General features: G+C 40.3%; 1 pseudogene; it reads right to left on the bottom strand.

Annotated features, from left to right (window-relative positions):
• Positions 1-2,123: 2,123 nt before the first annotated feature.
• LOC144216150 (calponin-3 pseudogene) lies at positions 2,124-3,600 on the bottom strand (annotated as a pseudogene).
• Between the last annotated feature and the right edge of the window lie 4,687 nt (positions 3,601-8,287).

The following is an 8,287-nucleotide window of genomic DNA, read 5'->3' on the forward strand; positions in this document are numbered from 1 at the left end:
CAGGGGCTATGGCTAAGCACCTGTGTAGGTAGCCCCAGTGAAAATGAGTAACGGCTTTCTCCCTATCCCTACTGTGGTCTAGAGCACAGGGCACGTCATGGAGGAGCCTTCTCCTTTAAAGTTTCCTTGTTGAGGGGCAGCTGGGTGGTTCAGTCTGTTGGGCATCTGACTTCAGCTCAGGTCATGATCTCACGGTTCATGAGTTCAAGCCTCGCATCGGGCTGTCAACACAGAGCCCACTTCAGATCCTCTGTCCCTTACTCTCTCTCCTCCTTCCATGTGCAAGCACTCTCTCTCTCTCTTTCAAAAATAAAGAAACAATTTTTCAAAAATTTTAAAAACAAAGTTTCCTTGTTGAATGGATCAAGTTACCTGCAATCAGGAAATCTGATAAAGTCTGATAAAGTCTCTGTCTCCGTCTCTTTCGCTCTCTCTCTCTCTCTCTCTCTCTTTTTCGCCTGGATACACATATATTTTCTCTCTTACCCTTGGGACTCAGCTAGCATGTTGGGAAGAATCCCAGGATTAAAGAGTAGAGGCAAGCCATGCCCACTATCCCCTGTCCAAATCCCTGATCCACGGAATTCATGAGCAAATAAATGATTGTTTCATGACATTGCATTCTGGGAAAATAGGTTACATAGTCACACTAAACAAAGCATTTTCTTTCCTCTTCACCCTTCTCTACGCACCATCTAAACAGGGAAGTACCCTAGGCAGGGTTGTCAAATAAGTTCCTGGATGTTCAATTAAATCTGAATTTCAGATAAATAATAAGTGATTCTTTTAGCATAAGTGTGTCACCAATACTTTGTGGAATATATCCTAAAAATATATTTATTGTTTATCTGGAATCCAAATTCAACTGGGAATCATGATTTATTTATTTATTTATTTATTTATTTTTATTTGCTAAATCTAGTAACCCTTCCCTCAGTCTCCACCCTGGGCTGGTTCTCTATCTACACTCACTACTTAGGAGAATTTATCTAGTCTGATCTACATCCTGACAGTTCTAAAATTTAAAGCTTTGATTCAGAAATGTATGCTCACTTCCACACTGAAACATTGGACTATCTGCTTGAAAATTCCACTTCTGTAGCTGACAGTCATCTTAAACCTAAACCGAATGGTTGATTTGCACCCCTTACCCACCCACCCACGCTGCTGTTCCTCAACCCTCCCCATCTTAGTGAAGGGCACCGACGTCCGCCCATCTGCTCAAGCCGTCAAGTGGAGAGTCAGCCATGATCCCTCCCCACCTTGGACTCTGTATCCACTCAATCAACAAGTCCTGTTGGCTCAACTGCCAAAACATATTTCCAGCCGATCTCTGTCTCTGTGGGTCCATTATACCCCTCTGGATCAAGCCACAGTCTTCTCTCACGTGAACCACTGTACTGGCCACTTACGTGGCTTCCCTGCTTCCCCTCTTACTTCTCCATAACTCTGTAATGCATTCTGCACAGAGTAGCTAGAAGGATCCTTTTACAGACACATCATGTAAATCACCTGCTAGAAGTGCTCCAATCATTCCTCACGGCACTAAAAATAAAATGCAAATATCCTTCGAGACCCTTCATAATCTATTTCCTGTATCACTCTGTCCACAGGCCACCCCCTTTCTGTTCCTCAAACACACCGAGCTTCTTCCTCCCCTAGGACCCTTGGGATATTCTGCCTGAAGAACTACAGCCAGATGCTCATTCTTACCATTTCCTCCTCAAATCTCGCATCATTTCTTCAGTGAGGCCTCCCTTGCTCTGCCCCCACCCCATTGGCTTCCAATGCCAAGTGCAAAGCCCATGGCACCCGCTTTGCTTGATGAGTTTGTACCTGTGCACCATTTCTGTCCTCTCCCTTTTTTTTTTTGAATGTTCAAAAAAAATATTTATTTATAAAAAATACAATGGGATAAGTTTATGCTGAGAAATGCAGCAATAAATACAGCTGAAGGAAACAGAGCAACTCTACATTGATACATTGGCACAAACAGGAAGAGCAGACACACCACCCAGACCTGAACGTCTGCAGGCCCATTTTGTACACGCTCTTTTAGAAACACCACTCTGTAAAGATCTTGTTGGTTTAGGTAAGAGAATGAGTACACATATAATCACAAATGCACACGGATCAGGACTTTATTTAAGAGTTAGCAAACAATACTGTAGAGACATTGATATGTAAATTTCTAAAATGCTGCATCTTAAATTTAGTTGGCAAAGACCACATTTAGCTCTAAGCATGACTTTAGTCTTCCACGTAGAAACCAGATAACTAAACTGTAAAAAAAAAAAAAAAGCTTCCTATTGTTTGAAAATCCCAGTCTATTAAGTAGATTGTAAAAATGCATAGGTCTTTAATAAGAGAACTGGCTGTACAAGAGTACTCCCCTTTCACAGTATTCCTTTTTACTTCATATGCGAGTTATTGCTTCTGCTGTAGGATTTAACTGTTACAGCACTAAAAGGCAACTATTTAGGGAAGAGGCAGAAAAAGGAAAAGGGAATGTATGTAAGGCAATATTTCTTTTAGGTACAATAAGCATAATAGTGTTTTAGGAAGACAAGATAAAAGTTACTCAAGGCTAGCTTGGTTCTCACTGAATAAAAACAATGGGCTAAATACTGAGCTCCTCTGTGTAAATCTAATAATTAATGCCTTGGTCGCCATACTAGTAATCTCTGGGGTCGTCATCCTGGTACTCTCCATGAAATTCATCTGGGTATTCTGCCTGATAATCACTATCACTAATTTCAGACCCATTTGTTCCTGTTCCTTGGCTTCCATTGTGAATGACAGGTTCTGTGGGAGCAGCACAGTATTTCGGATCATACACTTGCCGCCCAAGCCCATACACACTCATTCCTTTCTGGGAAGCAACTTTGTTGGTTCCCATCTGTAGAGAAATCGTCGAGTTGTCCACTGGTTGTAATGTTAGCTTCTGATCGTAGATGTCTCTTCTGGTACCTGGTGCTAACATCCCCGCCTGGCTGGCTCCTTTGTTGGTGCCCATCTGCAGACTAATTGTGCTCTGGTCAAAAGGTTTGTCGGTTTGCATTTTGGGATCATAAAGATGCCTCCTGGTCCCATAGGCTGTCATGCCTGCCTGGCTGGCGCACTTGTTGGTGCCCATCTGCAAACCAATTACACTTTGGCCAGCTTTTAATTTTCCTTCATCAAAACGTCTTGTTTGTTTTTCTGCATACTTAACTCCAATGTCAGTGGTCGTATGGAATCTTTTGTTTTAGCCAGACCTCCCAGAACCACCAGCGTAGTCTGAACCTGGGTCATGTTTCCATTCTCAAAAAGATCATTTGCTTCAAAGATGTCGTGTGGCTTCATGCCATAAGCTTGAATAGCCTTAATAAAGTTGCCAATATTCTCCAACTGAGGCCAGTTTAACGAGGACTCGTTAACTTTCTTCACTGAGCCTGGCTGTAGCTTGTTTATGAGTTCGCAAAGGATTATGCCATCTTTTAAGCCCAGCTGAAAGTTGGTGCCAATGCTCATGCCTGTCACCTCTTCTATCCAATTTCGAAGATCTTCTTCGGCCTGATGATCATACTTGGAAGCGATCTTGTTCTTGACCTTGGCCGAGAGCCCTGTCCTCTCCCTTTTGATCTGTCTTTTTTTAAAACAGCAGAGAACCAGATTTTGTTACTTTCCTAATCCAATTTGAGTTCTGCTCATTTGTATGTGATTTAACTGTCCACGTTCTATAATGGCTCATACAGGTGGACTTATTTCTACCATATCATTTTTAGTTTTCTATCATGCATTTTTCATGTTTCTTTCTTCTCATTTCCTACTTGTTACTGATATACTTTCTTTATTATCTTATTTTCATCTTTCGGTTTGAAAAATATATACTCGATTCCTACAACTGTAGTGTAACCTTTAAAACTTTTAAGCATGTATAACTTAGCAAAAGTCTGAAGTGAGTATCTTACTCCTTCCTCCCAGAGTATAGGACAAGAACCTCATTAATCTCATGCTAATCATCATCAGTCCTGCTAATGATGCACATTATTATTTTGTTCTAACTTGTCATTAAAATCCCCCAAATCTGCTTTCCTGTGTGTGTTACAGCTAATGCTAATTTAGATTTCTCAACACGTCGACTAGCTCCTTGCCCATCCAACTTTTTGTTTCCCATTCATTCCTTGGGGTCCAATTTTCTTGTGCTGAAAAACATCCTTTGGTGGTTCTTCTGGTGAAGTTTTGGGAGAGGAAAGCTCTCTAAGACTCTGTGTCTGAAGATGTTTTTATTGCACCTTAAATCTTGGGCATAATTCACGGGTAAGAAATGCTGGCATACAGTTCTTTCCCTCGGCGGTTTAAAGATGTCATTCCAGTAGCTCAGCATCTATGATTGCTGAGAAGTCTGCTGTCCATCAAAGTATCGGTGCTTTTCGGTCTAGATTTCTAGAGGTTTTGAAGGTTCTGTCTGTGCTTTTGATGTTGTGTCATTATTCTCTGCCTCGTCCATGCGTGGACTTACTTGTATCTATTCTGCTTAAGACCTGGGGTGACCCTTCAATCTAAACTCTCACCTTTTCCCTTTCTTTATTTTTCTTTATTGCTGTGACAATATCTTACAGTCAAGAGTGCCTAGACTGTATACTAATGCAATAAGCACCTGTGTCTCTACCACCAAATTAAGAGCTAGACCTCCACCCGTACCTTAGAAGCCTTTCTGTGCTTTTCCCAGATCACAACCCTCTTCTCCCTCCAATGGGCATCCATACACCGGAATTTTAAATCAATAATACCCTTGTTTTTCTCAAAGGAGCTATCACAATTGTTATACACAACTGTGTATTGTTATATACAATGCATTTCTACACAACATTGGTTTCTTTTTTAAACATTGTGTATTATTCTACTTTATATTACCGGAATCATATATTCTCTATTCTTCTATGACTGGCTTTTCTCACTCAACATTATGCTTTTGAGATACAGCCTTATTAACGCACGCAGCTGCAGCTCATTTATTTTAAACCAGGATATAGAATGCCATCGCATAAACGTTTCAGAAAATAAATATTTATGGAGTGAATGGATACGTGAATAAATAAATATATTCTCACACATTGCCCCATTTTTGACAACTGAATTTTGCTCTGAACATCAATGTTAGTTCTCTCAAAACGATTTGGTTTTTCCCAACCATTGGGCCTAACACAACTTCTATACCACGCCCAGCCCAGTTCCTCAACTGGCCAACCTCATTAGTCAGCAGGAAAATGCAAATTGAAACGATAATGTGACTCCATTTTACACCAGCCAGAAAAGCTCAAGGGAAAATTCCAAATCTTGCCAGGATTCAGAGCCACTGCAACAGCCACCTACTTCTGGTGGGAGTGTAAATTTGAAGACTGTTTTTGAAAACCGAACATAAATCAAATCAAAGCTGAACATGTGTTTACCCTACAATCCAGCAGTTCTACTGCTAGTAGAGACACAACCAAAATGCATACGTATTACATGCAGGGCAATCTCCGATCAAAGCCCCAGGAGGTTATTTTGTGGATATCACAGGCTGATTCTAAAGTTTATATAGAGAGGCAATACAATGTTCAAGGAGAACAGTTTGGAGGACTGACATACAAGCTTCAAGAGTTACTATAAGTAATTATTATTGTTGGCAATCAAAATCATGCAGTATTGGTACAAGAATAGGCAAATAGAAAAATGGTAAAGAGTGGACAGCCCAAGGGCACCTCAGTGGCTCAGTCAGTTAAGTGTCAGACTTCAGCTCAGGTCATGATCTCACAGTCCATGAGTTCAAGGCCAGCATCAGGCTCTGTGCTGATGGCTCAGAGTCTGGAGACTGCTTCAGATTCTGTCTCCCTCTCTCTCTGCCCCTCTCCCCCATGTGCACTCTGGTTCTCTCTCTATCAAAAATAAATAAATGTTACTAAAAGAAGAAGAAGAAGAAGAAAGAAGAAGAAGAAGAAGAAGAAGAAGAAGAAGAAGAAGAAGAAGAAGAGGAGGAGGAGGAGGAGGAGGAGGAAGAATGGAGAGCCCAGAAACAAAGCCAAACAAATATAGTCAACTGACCTCTGAAAAAGGGACAAAGGCAATTCATCATAAACAGGATAGTGATAAAAGAAAAAAAGATATCTAAACACAGACTTCATACCCTTCACCAAGGTTAACTCAAAATGGATCATACACCTAAATGTAAAATGCAAAACTATGCATTGAGCGCGCACACACACACACACACTATATACATACATCATTATGTGTGTGTGTCTATATATATATACACATGTAATATCTATAATGTATATACACACATTACAATGTATATACATACACACATACATCATTACGTGTGTGTGTATATATATATATACACATATAATATCTATAATGTATATGTGTGTGTGTATGTGTGTATCTTCTATTGGTGGTATTTCTCTAGAGAACTCTAACATATATTTTATGTCATACTTAGAAAGACCTTCCCCATTCTGAGATGATTAAAATGATTTTCTGTCATAAATTTTTTCACCCTTTTTATGGTTTTTTTTTTTTTTTTTTTTTTTACTGTTCAAGGCTTCACCCATTTGTTTTTTCTTTTGGTGTGAGATATGACTAAGAATACAACTGTATTTTAGTCCCAAATAAGGAAATGCAATTTTGATTTGTAAATCTGGCATAAATAGAAAGTAATGAGACTGATTTTATTACACAGTTTGTAAACTGGCTCATTGAGCAACTATAAAAGAAAAGTTTTAACACACTTTAGAGAATTCAAGCATCTTTGGGGAAAATGTATCATTTTTTGGAGAACTACTTTTGAAGGACAAAACTCACTCTGATATAGGACTCCTGAAGTGTTTACTTAAAAAAAGGAAAGCCAGTAACGCAACAATACTACCTCCTATATCAAATTCTATTGCCACAGGCATTGATCCGGGGCTGAGGAAGGTGTTTTGCCTATGAGTCTTTAATATCACTGTGTACCTTCTGACTTTGGTTTTGCATCAGAGTGACAGCTCGACTCAAAGCACTTGGGAACTCACACACAGTATTTCATTCTGCCCTTTTTTGAATCCTAACATGCACTGTGAAATCCCTTTGGCAAAAGACAACTTGTAATCCAATGGGAAGATTACTTACTGGGTCAAAGTCCTCAAGGTACTGATTCAAGAGGTATGACTACTCCTTTGGTGAATGTAACTTGTTCCAAAGGCAGTCTGAACATTGTAAACACTTGAACATTGCGGGACTGATTTTCCAACAAGGTAAAAAGAAAAACCCAATTCTATAGCTGTACAAAAAAGCTATTCACAGGGTTTACAGTCAGATCTTTTGTTTGAATTCAAAGCCAAAAGCTAACTTTAACAGGTGTGGTTTCCTCCCTAAACTATTTGACATTGCCACACGAATCCTTATTTCAGGAGGGAAAAAACAGGACTCAAATCAAGCATGATTTGAATGTAATACATTTTAAATAACTGAAAACTAGCACAAATGGTTAAGGAACGTACTATTTCAAACCCCCAACCCTACCGTAGGTTGAAAATAGTACAAAACTTGCAATATTTAAAACAGTACATGATGATAGATGCAAAAAAATCACAAAAACTAGAATTGGGGGTATTTCCATGTTAACAGGGCTTGAACCCGATCACGTCAGAGAGAGGAATTGGTACGTAACTTAACAATTTTGCTCTTCAAAGAAATGAACTAGAGAGAACGTCTCTGGAAGGATCTACAAGGAACTGGTGGACTTCAGGGGAGTGGGCCCGGGTGGCTACAGAGTCAGAGTTAGGAGGGACATTTATCTTTCACTTCGTATCAAAAACAAAAATGATTTCGGAAGAAGTCATTTGAGGAACTAACAATCAGCAACAACAGACAACCAAAAAGAAAGGTCGTTGGGGCGCCTGGGTGGCTCAGATGGTTAAGCACCTGACTCTTGATCTTGGCTCAGGTCTTGATCTCATGGTTTATGAGTTCGAGCCCCGTGTTGGGCTCCACACTGACAGCGTGGAGCCTGCTTGTGATTTTTTCTCTCTCTCCCTCTCTCTCTCAAAAGAAATAAATAAACATTAAAAAAAAAAGTGTTGCTGAAGATTGGCTAAACTGTCACGGACAAGGGACACCATTGACCACACCCTATGACTTGGCACTCCAGCCGTCCTTGACTTCCGTGCACAGGGCGCTCCTCTGGCTCTCCCCCTACGGCTCCGATGTTCCTCCGTGGGCTGCCGTGGGCTGCTCTTCTTCACTCGCCCATTAATCCCCACAGCTCTGCCAACAA

Source organism: Crocuta crocuta, unplaced genomic scaffold (genome assembly GCF_008692635.1).
Source record: "Crocuta crocuta isolate KB4526 unplaced genomic scaffold, BGI_CrCroc_1.0 scaffold258, whole genome shotgun sequence".
NCBI lineage: Eukaryota > Metazoa > Chordata > Mammalia > Carnivora > Hyaenidae > Crocuta > Crocuta crocuta.